The sequence below is a fragment of the Anastrepha obliqua genome, chromosome 1 (assembly GCF_027943255.1).
Source record: "Anastrepha obliqua isolate idAnaObli1 chromosome 1, idAnaObli1_1.0, whole genome shotgun sequence".
Lineage (NCBI taxonomy): Eukaryota > Metazoa > Arthropoda > Insecta > Diptera > Tephritidae > Anastrepha > Anastrepha obliqua.
In genome coordinates this window covers 41747243-41763004 of record NC_072892.1, presented here as the reverse complement: position 1 = coordinate 41763004, position 15762 = coordinate 41747243, and the positions used below count along the sequence as shown (strand labels likewise).

The following is a 15762-nucleotide window of genomic DNA, read 5'->3' as shown; positions in this document are numbered from 1 at the left end:
CAAGAAGGATGTAACAAATTACAAATTATCTGATAAAAAGGTATTATTTTTCAATTAAACAGAACACAGACATTTAGTGACGTCACACGCCTTAGAACTTTGAACGCTATAGTCACATTGAAAGCAGAGCAGCTCGGCTGGCAAGATCGTAAAATGTTTATATCTACGAGATCGCCGCAAGATCAGCGCAAGCAACTGACTAGTTGACTAACTGACTGACTGACTGACTAGCTAACTAGCCGACTGGCAGATCAGCGCAGTAGGAACTACAACAATAAATACTTTGGCAAACAGTTGAATACTTAATAAACAAATGAAATGTTCGCGACTGCCAGCTGCCAGTGAAACGCTGAAAACGCTCAGTCGTGAATTGGATTACGGAACGAGCGGACATACAAAGCGTACAAAAGCGGTGTGTCAATTGAGAAGCGAGAGATCGAAAAACGTCATATTGAGCTGTTTGTTGATATCAGTTCGGCAAGAAAAATAAAAAAAAACACTATACATTGTACGAAATATTTTGCGTGAAAATATCGAAGGTGGTGAAGGTTAAAACCGATGACTAAAGTGTGCAGATGTTGTTGATGTAATGCAAATAGAAAAAAATTAGAAAACAACGAAAAAATATTTGTAAGAATACGCAATATTTTCAAGTTCATTGCAAACGAGTTGACACATAAAATAAATTAGCAATAGCTATATATGTACATAAGTGTAGTCATATGTGTACTTATATGTAACACAAAATAACAACAAAATAAGAAAAGTGAAACGCTCGAGAATTTTGAAAAATAAAATAGCAGCTCAACGAATAAACGAAAACTGAAAAGCGCAGAAATATAAAGAAGCAGTAAGTGTTAAGAACATAATACAGTAAAACATAAATGTCGTAGTACAACTAAATAAATCAGTTTATGATTTATTTGAATAAGATTAGACTATAAAATTCCAAATAAAACATTATATATAATATTTTTGTAATCGATGAAGTATCAAAAGCTTTGGTTTACAAAAAATCTTGTATTTGTGGGAAATAAGTCATGAATCGGAAAATTCTATGTTCTATCTCACAACTTCTCAGACAAGAAACATTCAAAATAATACCCAAGTTTTTATTTCTAATAACAATAGCCTCTTGCAAGACATAGGCACACCTTAAACTGAGTGAATTTTTGCAATGTGATACCACAGTAGCAGTTTAACTGCTACTCCTCATTAAACCATTTTGTTTTAAGTACAATTTTAAGTGGAAACCTATTGATTTGGCTGACACTTTTATCCCTAAAGGGATCGGTATCATTCAAGAACGAAGTATCTAAACTTCGAGGCATGCCACGCAGGGAAGATGTCTGACAGACTCTTCGTCCTCCTCCTTTTTGCAGCTTCTGCAATAGTGAGGTACATATGATCAATTTTTGAGCAGGTTGAGAGGGGTACGCCCATACCAGGGGCGAGGCGAGTGGTGGTGCCCTCGCTTGCTAATGTGCGTGCTTCACAATTCCCTCGCATGCCACAAAGTTGGTATTACTTCTGTAACAGCACAAAATAATCCCTAAGAAATGCTTAGAGAACGTTGCTGAGCAGTTCTTAGTGGAATGTAAATCCAGATCATACTGGTAGCATCGATCCGACTTCCGTTAGACTGGGGCTAAAGTAATCAGATATAAAAGAGTTTAAAACAAATACAATCTATAATATTTTATATAAAAATACATGTTATGCGTGGCGTTTAAATGGAGTCGAATCCATTAAGGCGCATTACTTTTAAACTGAAACAAAAATCAGGGTTTATAAAATAATTTTATTTTGTTACGATGTTGCGCGAACTACCAGATGCCGACATCACATGGGACGGTGTAAAAACAACAGCACAGAAACGTGTGTGATGGAAGAGTCTTGTCAAGGCCCTATGCTCCCGAGAGGAGTGAACACAAAAAAAAAACTGTAAATATGGGGATTGTATGTAGAACACACAATATTCGATAAATAATCGTCTTGTAGTTTTTCTTCTTATGATGGAGTTTATATAGTGGCGACACTCTTTAGTTTTTTGATACAACTTTCGATAAAATTGGGTCAAAGGAGGTCCAAATACATCTCTAATGACCATCGACTTTCAATACAGAAAATGTTCTTAGGTTATTGGTCTAATTTTCCTTTCAATAAACGGCGATGAAACAAATCCAAATCGCATAAATTTAGTGACTAATTCAGATAACCGCGGAGTCAGATGGCGAGATAATGCACCTGTTGTTCATTGGGTTAAATAGCCATTGTACAGAGACTTATTGACCAGTTTTGGCAATTTATTTGGTTTCCATTTAATTTTGATAATTTTTTTTAATGAAAATATAGTTCGTACTACTTCAAAAATATACAAATATAGATACAAAACATACAACAAATTCAAGTTTCAAACTTTGTGCAAAAAATCATTCAGCAAATTTTCATCAATGCTTCAATCTTTTTTAATTTAGAGTTAAATTTTAGTATCATAGATGCTCAAAAATCGCGTTGATTTTTGAAAATTTTTTGTTTTTTTTTTTTGCTGACGGTCTTGTGCATTTTCTTCTTCTATCAATTGCTCGATTTTTTTATGGAAGAAAACACCCAACTCCGTCAGCAAAACAAACAATACAAATTGTCAAAAGTCAACCCCATTTTTGAGTCACTAAGAACTTGCATTTTTTGAAATTTTTCTAAAAACTCTGATTGCAAAGACCTCCTAGAAAAAAAATTAAGATGGCACCCAAATGAACTTCACTATAATAGTTTATTGAACTTCCGCTATCCACCATAACATCCAGTACTATATATTCTACATTCCGATCGCCACAAAGTTTTTATATTTATTTGGATTTTCATTTTTTTAAAGAGGTTGAGAAGTAAACTGGGACAAGATTTATTATTCTCACATATTTAAATAAAGAATAGATAATACAATTAAAATTAGCCCCTAAGTTGTTGTTGTAGCAGCATAAACATTCCCCATACATTTACGCGGAATATTGCTGGAGTTATAGGCCTTCGCCGGATTTAAATCCGCGTCGTTGCGGTAACGTAGAACCAGCTGTCATGGTAACGAATTAACTCGTTTTAAATAATCTGGTTTAAAAATGAAAAGTAAATTAACGAAAAAATAAATTGAATTAAATTCAAAAATATGGTCAAATAAAATAAAGTAGAATTAAAGAAATTAAATAAAATATAATAGAATTTAAACAAAACAATAAAATAGATTAAAATTCATAAAAAATAATGAAAAATTAAAATTTAAAGAAAACAAAAAAACAATGGAGCTAATAAAATTAAATTAAAAAATATGGCAAAATAAAATAGAATAAAAAAATTAAGAAAATAAAATGGATTAAAAAAAATAATGAAAAAATAAAATAAAATAGAGTTAAACAAAACAATAAAATAAAATTAGTTAAAATTATTAAAAATAAATATTGGAAAAATAAAATAAAAGAGAAGAACGAAATAAAATAAAAATAAATGATAAAACGACATTTCGGATCAAACATTTGTAGAAAATAAAACTAAAAAATATGATGAAATAAAATATAATTAAAAAACGGATTTAAATAAAACAATAAAATAAAATTAATTAAAATTAATACAAATATACGATGAAAAAATAAAATAAAAGAGAAGAACGAAATAAAATAAAAGTAAATAAAATTAAATTAAACTAAGCAAAATAAAAAAAAAATTAAACAAAACGCAATTAAATTAACGATATTTCGTATCAAACTTTTACTTTCCTATTAAAGCTAGTAGTAAAATATAGCGGCGGCCGTAGCTGAATAGGTTGGTGCGTGACAGCCTTTCAGTAAGTAAAAGAATTAAATTAATTTAAATTGAACTAAGCAAAATAAATCAAAATGAAACGTATAACCGTTGTTTCGTATCTGACTTTTATTTTTCTATTGAGAGGTCTTATATCGGGCATTTTTTTAAGAGTTTGAAAACACTAAATGATAATGCAATACAGAAGTATTTTTGGAATGATTTTTTATTATAATCTGCTAGATAATTTCATGGCATTTATTTTTTGACAATGCTATCCGGTATATGTCTCCATAGCTACGAGTTGCATAGTCCAATTCTTGACAATTTATTCCAAAAATCTGAGTAATAAATCTAAATGAGTTGAGAACGACGACGAATCGGCATTTCGACGACCCTTTCAACACTTCCCTCCAGGAATTTGTGAAAACATTTATTTTTTTTTTCAAGTAAATTTCCACAATTTGGAAGCGTTGTTTTGGCGTTAAACAATTTGTGATGCCTTGTTCGCCATTCTCAGCTGTCAAGCCATAGTTATATTCAACTCTTGTAAATATCACATTTTGATGCTTTAAACTAGTATTACTTTTGTCAGTTATGAGCCATTTTGTTGGTCTTCCTCATAAAACTGTCTACATGTAATATAGTATAGGGTTTCTAATCAAGTAGCACTGCAGATGAAGTAGAGAGAACTGATGGATGTTTAAGGCATTACAACATGCAACTCAAGAACCTACTGTTTTAACTATATTGATAAAAAGCTCGGAAAATAAAGAATGTCTCGTGCAGAATTAACGGACGATTTAAAACCACTAAGGATGTCTGTGACGCAACAATTTTCCACAACAACCAAGTTCTTGTATTTTAAACGATTTTTAGTAAAGTTAGTCTTGTAATAATAATAACAGATCGTTGTTTTTTTTCTAGACTACCAACGAACGAACACTATCCATAATATGTCGGAGGCAGGTCAAAGGCTACCGGTTATTATTGATAGTACCCGCATCAATAGTTAAATCATCTTAATTGCTGTTTTACTTTGAGGAATTTTATAATTATAATTTGAGGAATTTTATAATATAACTAGCAAACCCGGCCCGCTTCGCTGGGCACACTTAAATAGAATAGATATGGTTTAGAACAGAAAAGATATGGTTTTCATATTATGTATGTCTTTATTCTCACATTATTTATTTCTTTATTCATACCACGTTTTTGTCTCTATCTCGAGACCCCAGTCACGGAGCGGCACGAAAAATACTCTGAACTAAAGCATTCACTAACAGCTTCCATTTGATACCTATATTGTACATACACATCCGAAGGTTACCCGGGCCCACGTTTTGACCTATATCTCGAGACCCTAGTCACGGGGCGGCATGAAAAATACTCTGTACTAAAGCATTCACCAACAGCTTCAATTTGCTATCCATATTGTACAAACACATTCTGGGGTCCACGTTTTGGTCTCTATCTGGAGACCCTAGTCACGGAGCGGCACGAAAAATACTCTGAACTAAAGCATTCACCAACAGCTTCCATTTGATATCCATATTGTACAAACACATTCTAGGGTCCACGTTTTGGTCTCTATCTGGAGACCCTAGTCACGGAGCTGCACGAAAAATACTCTGAACTAAAGCATTCACCAACAGCTTCCATTTGATATCCATATTGTACAAACACATTCTAGGGTCCACGTGTTGCTTTCTATCTCGAGACCTTAGTCACGGAGCGGCATTGAAAATACTCTGAACTAAAGCATTCACCAACAGCTTCCATTTGATACCCTATTGTACATACGCATCCGAAGGTTACCCGGGCCCACGTTTTGACCTATATCTCGAGGCCCTAGTCACGGGGCGGCATGAAAAATACTCTGTACTAAAGCATTCACCAACAGCTTCAATTTGATATCCATATTGTACAAACACATTCTGGGGTCCACGTTTTGGTCTCTATCTGGAGACCCTAGTCACGGAGCGGCACGAAAAATACTCTGAACTAAAGCATTCACCAACAGCTTCCATTTGATATCCATATTGTACAAACACATTCTAGGGTCCACGTTTTGGTCTCTATCTGGAGACCCTAGTTACGGAGCGGCACGAAAAATACTCTGAACTAAAGCATTCACACACAGCTTTCATTTGATACCTATATTGTACATACACATCCGAAGGTTACCCGGGCCCACGTTTTGACCTTTATCCCGAGACCCTAGTCACGGGGCGGCATGAAAAATACTCTGTACTAAAGCATTCACCAACAGCTTTCAATTGATATCCATATTGTACAAACACATTCTAGGGTCCACGTGTTGCTCTCTATCCCGAGACCCTAGTCACGGAGCGGCATGAAAAATACTCTGAACTAAAGCATTCACCAACAGCTTCCATTTGATACCCATATTGTATATACACATCCGAAGGTTACCCGGGCCCACGTTTTGACCTATATCTCGAGACCCCAGTCACGAAGCGGCATGAGAAATACTCTGTACTAAAGCATTCACCAACAGCTTTCAATTGATATCCATATTGTACAAACACATTCTAGGGTCCACGTGTTGCTCTCAATCTCGGGACCCTAGTCACGGAGCGGCATGAAAAATACTCTGAACTAAAGCATTCACCAACAGCTTCAGTTTGATATCCATATTGTACAAACACATTCTAGGCTCCATGTTTTGGTCTCTATCTCGAGACCCTAGTCACGGAGCGGCATGAAAAATACTCTGAACTAAAGCATTCACCAACAGCTTCCATTTGATACCCATATTGTACATACACATCCGAAGGTTACCCGGGCCCACATAGGGGTGGACTACCCTTAACATTTAGGGGGATGAAAAATAGATGTTGGCCGATTCTCCACCCTGGCCGACAATCACGCTAAGGATCACAAAAATCGGTCGAGCCGTTTCGGAGGAGTTCAAGTTCGAACACCGTGACACGAGAATTTTATATATAAGATTAAATGTAGATAACCTTATACGGTTGCCTTTAAAGCTTAAATAATAGTCTGAAATGCCACGTTTTAGCTTTTTTACCTCGTTGTGCCTGGCTTATCTGCTTATGAAAATTCAAAATTCAAAAATAAATACTTTTTCCATCCCTCGACGTGCCGACTAAGTGTTATTTTATACGACTAGGAAAAGCTTGGACTGTCCTGTCAAGGTTAAATGCGCTCTATATATTTATGTTATCTGTACATACATATTATACACACATATACCATATACATACATACTTGTAATATAATACAGTGTGTTTAAGGGGACAAATACCTGTAAACGGCCATATTTTCTCTGATTTTCATTAAAATTATTTAAAATGAAGAAGTCAATATATTTTTTCAAAATTGGCATACCGTTTATTTATGCATTAAAATAATATACATTTTTTTTGTATTTTAATCATTTAAAATGGCGGATGTACACTCAACTCTTCCAGGAAGGTCGCAGCGGGGCTTCTCAATCGGTGGACATTATAGCATCGGCATCAGTGACCTGAATACAAAAAACCAAACATTTTTTCGTTTATTGATGTCATAATTTCTATATAAATTAAAAAAAATGAAAAAAAAATTCGCGGAATAAAATGCTAAAAAAAATTATTTTTGGGGCGAATTTTTCTACTAAATTTTCGAAAACTTGAAACACATAGAAAGTAATATAATAAAAGAGAAGTGTGCAAAATTTCAGGGAGATCGGTCAATAACTTTTCGAGTTATCGTGTCCGCCAATTCGAAAAATATGGTTTTGAGAAAAACGCGTCTAAAGTTTGAATACATGTAAATTCAAACTCTCCCAGCGCTCGAACGCAAAGCATAGAGTCGTCACGGTTGACGATCTATAATATAAGAAATATTTAAATTTACTATCAAAAAATTGTTTGACATATTCTTACAAATTTTTTTTTTCGAAATTTTACAGGTATCGGTCTCCTTAATAACTATGGGGCAGCCACTCTATTTATATAATATAATTTTAATAATTTTTTATGAAAATATAGTTAATTTTCCTACAAAAACCACATAAATATAAGTCAAACTTTAGGAATATGAAGAAAAAATTCAAAACATTTTTATAAACATTTCATCAAAATTTCAAACTTTTTAACCTGAATTCTTAGTAAAATTTCGGGTTGATAGAATAAATTAGAGAGACAGGGAAAAAACGTTTATGGAATACATCCAGCGGTGCAACCATTTACTAATTTTATAATAAATAATAATTTAATTTCTCTTAATTCTGGTGAAGGTTATGGGATTAGCAATTATTTCTCTGACAAGAGGGTTTGAGTGCAATTGGAGTCGTGTGCTGTGTGATATGGAATATTTTCTTATTGCTGCAATTATTTCTTCAATTATTCACGTTGAATTTGTGCATTTGAGATATAATTAGGGGCGTTTATCATTCTGAGGGAGTTAGTTGGAGTGCCACAAAGTTGAATGTCACATGCCCGTACTGGTTTCAAGATAACTGAGTAAAGGGAGAGTTTACTTTCTAGAGAAATATGAGAATTTCTATGTAGTAACCAACAGAGGCTTCTGAGTTTTATTCCTAGAGCCTTCCGTTTGGTGAAAATATAGGTTTTCCATGTTTTCCATGCCTAATGTTACCAAGTATTTTTAAAATAGCCGTAGAGCAGCTATGCTTAGGTCTAAACCCAAACTGCAGTGAGGGCAATAAATTATTTTCCTGAGTAAATTATAGAATTTGTCTCACCATCAGCGATTCGTACACCTTTCAAAAGGCTGGCGAAATGCTTACAAGTCTGTAATCACTAGGGCTAGTAGCGCTGCTCTTTTTGGCTGCGGTAGTAAAGGCAAAAAGCAGAGAAGGTTAAGGCTAAAAATAAGGCGACAAATAGTGGTGTATCAAAGAGAAAGTCAGTGAAGTGCCAGTAAAGGCAAAAAGGCCGCAAGTGGTGAGAAAAAATGGAAAAAGCTGTTGCCAGTAAGAAAACAGCTGTGAAGAAGAAAAGTGAAAAGGCTGCAAAAAGGGTGGTACATTAAAAGTCAAAACAACTCAAGCCGAGTCTGCTACTGCTAAATAAAAAGCAGCTAAACCAAAAACAACAGCAACTGGTGCTAAATCCAAGAAGTCTGCATTTAATAAAAAGACAACCACAAAAAAACGACAACATCAGTAAAAAGTAAATAATTTACGGTATTTTTAAGTGAGTTACAAATGGATCAAATGGAATAGTATTTTCCACTCTTTTATATATTTATGTTATAGTAAATGTGTTAGATTGTCTAGAAAAATGTTCTCATGGGTATATGATGAAGAAGTACAATACTTTTGGACCGGTAATTTTTGAGCTATGGCGTACACGGACTTCAAAAGTAACAAGTTAAACAACTCTTTAAAGCCGAGCTGGTATAGAAACCCGGCCTGGAGCAAATTGAGCTCAAATACTTTTTGCTTCGTCAAATTAACTCCGATCGATTTGGCACAACACTCATTTAAAAAATAAAATACAAATTAATAAAAAAAATTAAAATACCTTAAGCCCATTAAGTACTCGCACGCTATCATCTAAACCTTCTTTTATTTATACCGACAAAAATCATACAGTGCATACGTTATGCACCAGACGCGGGCTATGCAAAGTTTAATAGCTTGGAAATGACAGTCATGGCCTACTACTAATGGGTATAGGTATCACTTCAATTGGCGCACTTGGTAATTTTAATTATTGAATTAACCTTTCACGCTACTGGCCTAACTAAAGGCTATAAATCATGCTATCGTTTCAACTGGCCACTAAAAATTAGATTTAAAATGTATCTTTTCATCGATCATCAGTGCGCGAGATTCGCTAATTGATACGCCGCAAGTAGCAGCACCTTAAGCAGCACTGATAAAGATCAATAACGTTCTCGTTTTTCACAGGCGCCGATAAGCGAGAAAGCATCTTTTTATTTATTGTTGGCAAATGAATGCATTTTGTTTTATTTATTTTTTTCTAATGGTTTTTTTAATTTACACTTATACATACACATACATACCCATTATACCTGCATATTTGGCATGCAATTGCATTTGTATGCCGCAGCATTCAGAAGAATGAACAATCAATCGATCGAACAGAATTTTTAGTGCACATTTTCTATTTACAATGTATATGTAAGTGTGTGCTTACAAGTGTAGTAGGTACGATGCTTTGTATGAACAAGCACGTACATAAATGTGATATTTTTTGTGTGCCTTTTTCTCAAATAAAGTCAAAGTGATAAACGATCGCTCGGAAACTGAGTTAACAGGCGTACAGCACTTGTAGGAAGGAGGCGCCACCTGAGACAAAAAAAAACAAAAAAACGCAACACTACATTACCCGCAACACACTCACATCACAAACGATAGCATGTTGTATTTTTATAAATAAATACTCGTACCTACATACATATTTTCATTTTTTAATGAAACTTTGTATGTGCTTTTTGGTTTGCCACCTTCGTGTTGTTGTTATTGTTTTTTTTTTCGATTTTAAATTTAAATACGCAAATGACAGCGGCAATTGGACAGTCGGGCAGGCACGGAGCCAAGTAACCAGCCAGTCGGTAGACCCACTACTACTGGTCAATCAAGCGCACAACGACAGTGACGATCAGCAGCCGCATGGCGTAGGCACGAGACAGACGCAACTCATATAACAATACAATAATAATAACAATGATAGAATATCACTTGCTTTTTCGTACCCTAATAAACACCTGTAGCCAAGACCAACCAAACAACAATACCCGGCAACCCCTGCATTACCTGTATGACAGCATCTTCTTCGTCGAGATCATCTCAGTAACGATAATCAACTCAGCAACGATTGTGATAAATGCTTAATACTATGTAATTCATTAGTAATAAGCAATTAATAAATATATTTCATTCATAGTTAAAACTCTGACTACTGCCAGATATTACTATAATTGTTGTTATATTGTCGTAGCGCCAGTGAGCGTGCATAATTTACGGTCAGAACCCCATTCATAAATAACTGAATTTCAATGATTTTCATGCTGGTTACATACATACTACGCAAATACTAAAATCAGCGGCGGTCGCTCTTCTTCTTGATTGGCGCTTCAACCGCTTGCACGAATTTGGTCGAGCGAATGTCACTGTTCAAGTGCCGTCAGACCAGAGAATGAGCCTTCCTGGTTTCAATTAAAATCGTGAAAGGAAAAAAATATGACTCTTCAGGACTTGAACCTGAATTAAACACGCTCCTCAAAAACTATTCGAATCATCCCACCGACGGTAGCGTCTGCGCCACAAATTAACTGATTGCGCAGTCTTGTCAATCGTAAATTCATTCTATTCGCTGTATGCATGAAATATTGCAAATACCTAGCGTGCTGAAATCCCTTACTACCGAAGTGAAAAATAATCTGAAATCCTCTACAAGCGTGGTAAAAATCTGAAATCCCTTACAACAAATCTACAAATTAGTACTCGAAAAAATGTTATTTAACATTTTCGCCTTCTCATTCCATTAACATTCTCTGGTCAGACTTCAGGTTCTGACGGCAATGAAAGTGTTTTCAGCAGAAATTTCGGAAAATAATTGCAGGAGTAATGAAGCCGTACATGTACAATAGAAATAAATGAACTTTCTAAAGACGCTCCTAGATGTTGTTTTAAAATAAAACATGTCAAAATTTAGATACTCTCAGGTTTCACGATTTTTATTCAAAATAACAATTATATGCGAAAACTAACATCATTTAAATGCCCACCGTCAAATAGTCGATTCATGAATGCCTATTCGTACGAGTATTTGTTGAAAACGTTGAGATATCGAACACTTTGAGCTACAGAGCTATCCAGACAGAAATTCACCAGTTTAGGTCCAAAATTTTTAAATGAGTTAAAAGATCTTAGTATGATGGATCTCAGGGATCTCCTAAAGTTTCTGAACGGTTAACATTGGTTTTGGTAGAGATAAAGACAAGTTCCTCATGCGTTATCGCGATGGACTGCAGGAATGAGTGTGTCCCTTAGTAGACAACCGCTCCAATCTAACATAATCTAACTATTAGTATTCTTAATTATTTATCTTAATATTATTTATAAAAAATAATATTGTTTGGCTATAGAAAAATGCAATGCAAAAATGAAAAATTTTCAACGTATTTTTTCTACGATTAAAATAATTACAAAGTTTATGTGTGATTACCACTTGGTTGTTACCGGGTGTGCAACCATTGGGGCGTGAAATACTCAAAAAATGTATACAAAAAAAATGTATTATATATTTCCGGTAGCCCCTTAGTGAGTTGCCCTTTCTTAAACTACTTTTCGGGTTTCCACACGGAAATATAAAACCTCTTTTAAGGGGGGGGTAGGGTCACAAAATCGAAATTTTTTTTCTTCACTCATCTTATAGTAAATCATTTCAAGAATGTTGTGTCAAAATTTTAAGTGGATCGGAGCAGAACTCTCAAAGTTATAGCCTTTGTAGGCATTCTAATGGACTATGAATAAGTTCGTGCGGTTTTACAACAGATGGCGTAACTTGATTATTATTCCATCGATCCACATTTCCAAACATTCATTGGAGAGCTACTGTCGTAAGGCACAAACGTCAGTATAAGTTTTTTATTTGAAGCGTAAACAACAATATTTTTACCACACTTGAAAATGTCGAATTTCGTGCCAAATAATGTGTTTTTGCGGGGAATTCTTCTTCATTATTTTAATATGAAGAAAAAAGCAGCCGAAAGTCATCGTATCTTGGTGGAAGTTTATGGTGAGTATGCTCTAGCTGAGCGAACGTGCCAGAAGTGGTTTGCACGCTTTAAAAGTGGTGATTTTGGCTTGGAAGACGAAGAACGCGAGGGTGCGCCGCCAAAGTTCATGGATACCGAATTGGAGGAATTGCTCGATCAAGATCCGGCTCAAACGCAAGAAGAGGTTGCAAAAACTTTGGGAGTTGATCAATCAACCATTTCCAAACGTTTAAAAGCCATGGGAATGATCCGAAAGGTAGGCCATTGGGTGCCGTATGAATTGAAGCCAAGAGACGTTGAACGCCGTTTTATGGCATGCGAACAACTGCTTCAACGGCACAAAAGAAAGGGTTTTTTGCATCGAATTGTGACTGGCGATGAAAAGTGGGTCCATTACGACAATCCAAAACGTCGGGCAACGTATGGATACCCTGGCCATGCTTCAACATCGACGTCGGCGCAGAGTATTCATGGCCTGAAGGTTATGCTGTGTATCTGGTGGGACCAGCTGGGTGTTGTATATTATGAGCTACTGAAACCGAATGAAACGATTACGGGGGATGTCTACCGACGACAATTGATGCGTTTGAGCCGAGCACTGCGAGAAAAACGGCCGCAATACGCCGATAGACACGACAAAGTTATTTTGCAACATGACAATGCTCGGCCACATGTTGCACAAGTGGTCAAAACATACTTAGAAACGCTCAAATGGGATGCCCTACCCCACCCGCCGTATAGTCCAGACCTTGCGCCATCCGATTACTATCTCTTCCGATCGATGCAACATGGCCTGGCTGACCAGCACTTCCGTAATTACGATGAAGTCAAAAAATGGATCGATTCGTGGATTGCGGCAAAACCGACCGAATTTTTCACAAAGGGAATCCGTGAATTGCCAGAAAGATGGGAAAAAGTAGTAGTAAGCGATGGACAATACTTTGAATATTAAATTTGTAACCATTTTACGTCAATAAAGTTTCAAATTTCGAAAAAAAACCGCACGAACTTATTCATAGTCCTATTACCTCGAATGCGGAGCATCGATAATTTCTCAGAGTCATTTTTTCAAACGCGTTTTTCCCGAAACGACTTCTTAAAAGTCGGTGCCAATCACAACTCCGAAACTATTCAACCGATTCTTTTCAAATTTGACACACGTTTTCTAAATCAAAAATACCTCCCCCCCCCCCCCCCCCCACTGTTTTTTTTAAATTTTTTTTTTTTGTAAGGTTGTTTTTCACTTACAAATATGGCGAAATTTTTCGCCAAAAATGCTCGTTTTACGTTTTTTTTGCCACCAAAACTACAAAAATGAAAAAAAAAAAATTTTATTAATTGGGGGGTAGCATTACGTCATACTTTAACTGAAAAATTCGACTTTTTTAGTTTCAGTTGATTCTACGACGAATGCCGATTGGCACCGCAGAGCACCTCTCGAAAAACATATCTCCAAAAAAACTCTGTCATGGGCTTATTTGTCAATATTTTATTATTAATATTTTTTAAAAACTTATTGAAAAGATGTACAATAACATGCAACTGATTTTATTAAAGTATCTTAAGCCATATTTCTGTAAAAAATTAAAAAAACGTGTTTTTTTTTAGCGCTAAACCCTACCACCCCCTTAAAGTGCACTTTCTTTCTCATGCTTGGGAACCCCTTAATAATTGAATAGTTAATGACATTAGAAAGTTCGCGGTGTTGCCATTTCTCTTGTTTAAGCAACACAAAATAATTTTAAAACTATTTGCCTTCATTGAGGCGCCAATTTTGGGTTAACCACAACTACGTGCTTGGCATACTTACCAGTATACATAACCAATTTTCTGTTTATTCCATAAAAAATATGATTTCACTTTTATGTCTTCCGCCTCTTGTAGTTGTATGCAAATTTGGAACTGTTTATTTCACCAAATAATTGATTTCGAAATAAAATATTAAAATAATTTGTTAAGCATTTTTTTCATTAAATTAGAATGTTGCAATGAATGATTGCGTTGGTTTAGGTTACGTCTAAGAATCTTCGTTAATTTCCTCTCCTCTTTGTTGAGTTTCGTCAGTTACGCCTGACAGGCGAAAGAGCTCTTCACCTGAACATTATCTTACGACTCGTAACATTATTTTGATTTATACGTACACCCTTTTTGGGTATTTGGCCGAGCTCCTACTCCTAGTTGTGGTGTGCGTCTTGATGTTGTTCCACAAATGCAGGGGAACTACAGTTTCAAGCCGACCCGCACGGAAAATATTTTTTATGAGAAGCTATTTTCATGGCAGGAATACACTCGGAGGTTTGCCGTTGCCTGCCGAGGGGCGACTGCTATTAAAAACGTTTTCTTCTTTTTGGTCTTTCACCGAGATTCGAACCTACGTTCCCTCTAAATTCCGAAAGGTAGCCACGCACCAACACATTCGGCTACGGCGGCCGCTCATACTATTGAGCCCATATAGTTCATTATTTCATCGCCATCGCTACACATCGTCCACCTTAAAGGGCCACATGATAAGAGATTTGAGTAACTCCGTCGTTCTAGTTGCCGAAAATGAGCTCTACTTACCTAATGGACCAAAAGTAGCAAACTTTTCGCAACAGTCGTTTGATCACCATACTTCAAATGAGAGTAGTATTATTTTCTTAGAACAGCTAATGGCAAATCTCCTAGTGTAAATATTTTGGCCATTAGAAAACTTCACTTAACAAACCATCTGCGGTTCGAAGGCAGCATAAAACTGTAGGTTCCTTCCTGTTCTAGAACAACTGTAATTCGTATGCCACAATCTTCTCACTCTCGTTAGTCATAAAAAATGCAAACATAATTTTTGCGATTAAACTCCTCACAGAGTCGATTTCTAGCCCACTTCTTCTGGTGGAAGTTAACCTTAACGTTCCCTCCCAAGTATCAAGGCAGTTTTGGCTCTCTTTTTTCAATCATCTGGGAAAAAGGTGGACAATCGATTTTTAAAAGCTTCTCTTGAGGAACATTTTTCATAGACAGCATTTTTTGCCATACAGGAACAGGTGGTAATCACTTGAAGCTCCATGTTACAAGATGGACAGGAACTTATTGAGAAGTTTAGACAATTTATTTATTTATCATTTAATTTTAATAACTTTTTTATAAAAATATAGTTTATTCCATGCAAAACTCATATAATTCCTGTGTTCAAACTTAAAAAAATAAAAAATAAAAAAATAAGGAAATGCAAGGAATTCTCATTAAAAT

At 35.4% G+C, this 15762-nt stretch overlaps 1 protein-coding gene across 1 annotated transcript in view; it reads left to right on the top strand.

Moving 5' to 3' along the window:
• The first annotated feature begins 352 nt into the window (after positions 1–352).
• LOC129250646 (uncharacterized) overlaps positions 353–15762 on the top strand; it is a 68092-nt gene continuing 52682 nt past the window's right edge. Inside the window, exon 1 of the mRNA XM_054890253.1 lies at positions 353–850. The gene's annotated coding sequence lies outside the window, so the exon portion shown is untranslated. The remainder of the gene's footprint in view (positions 851–15762) is intronic.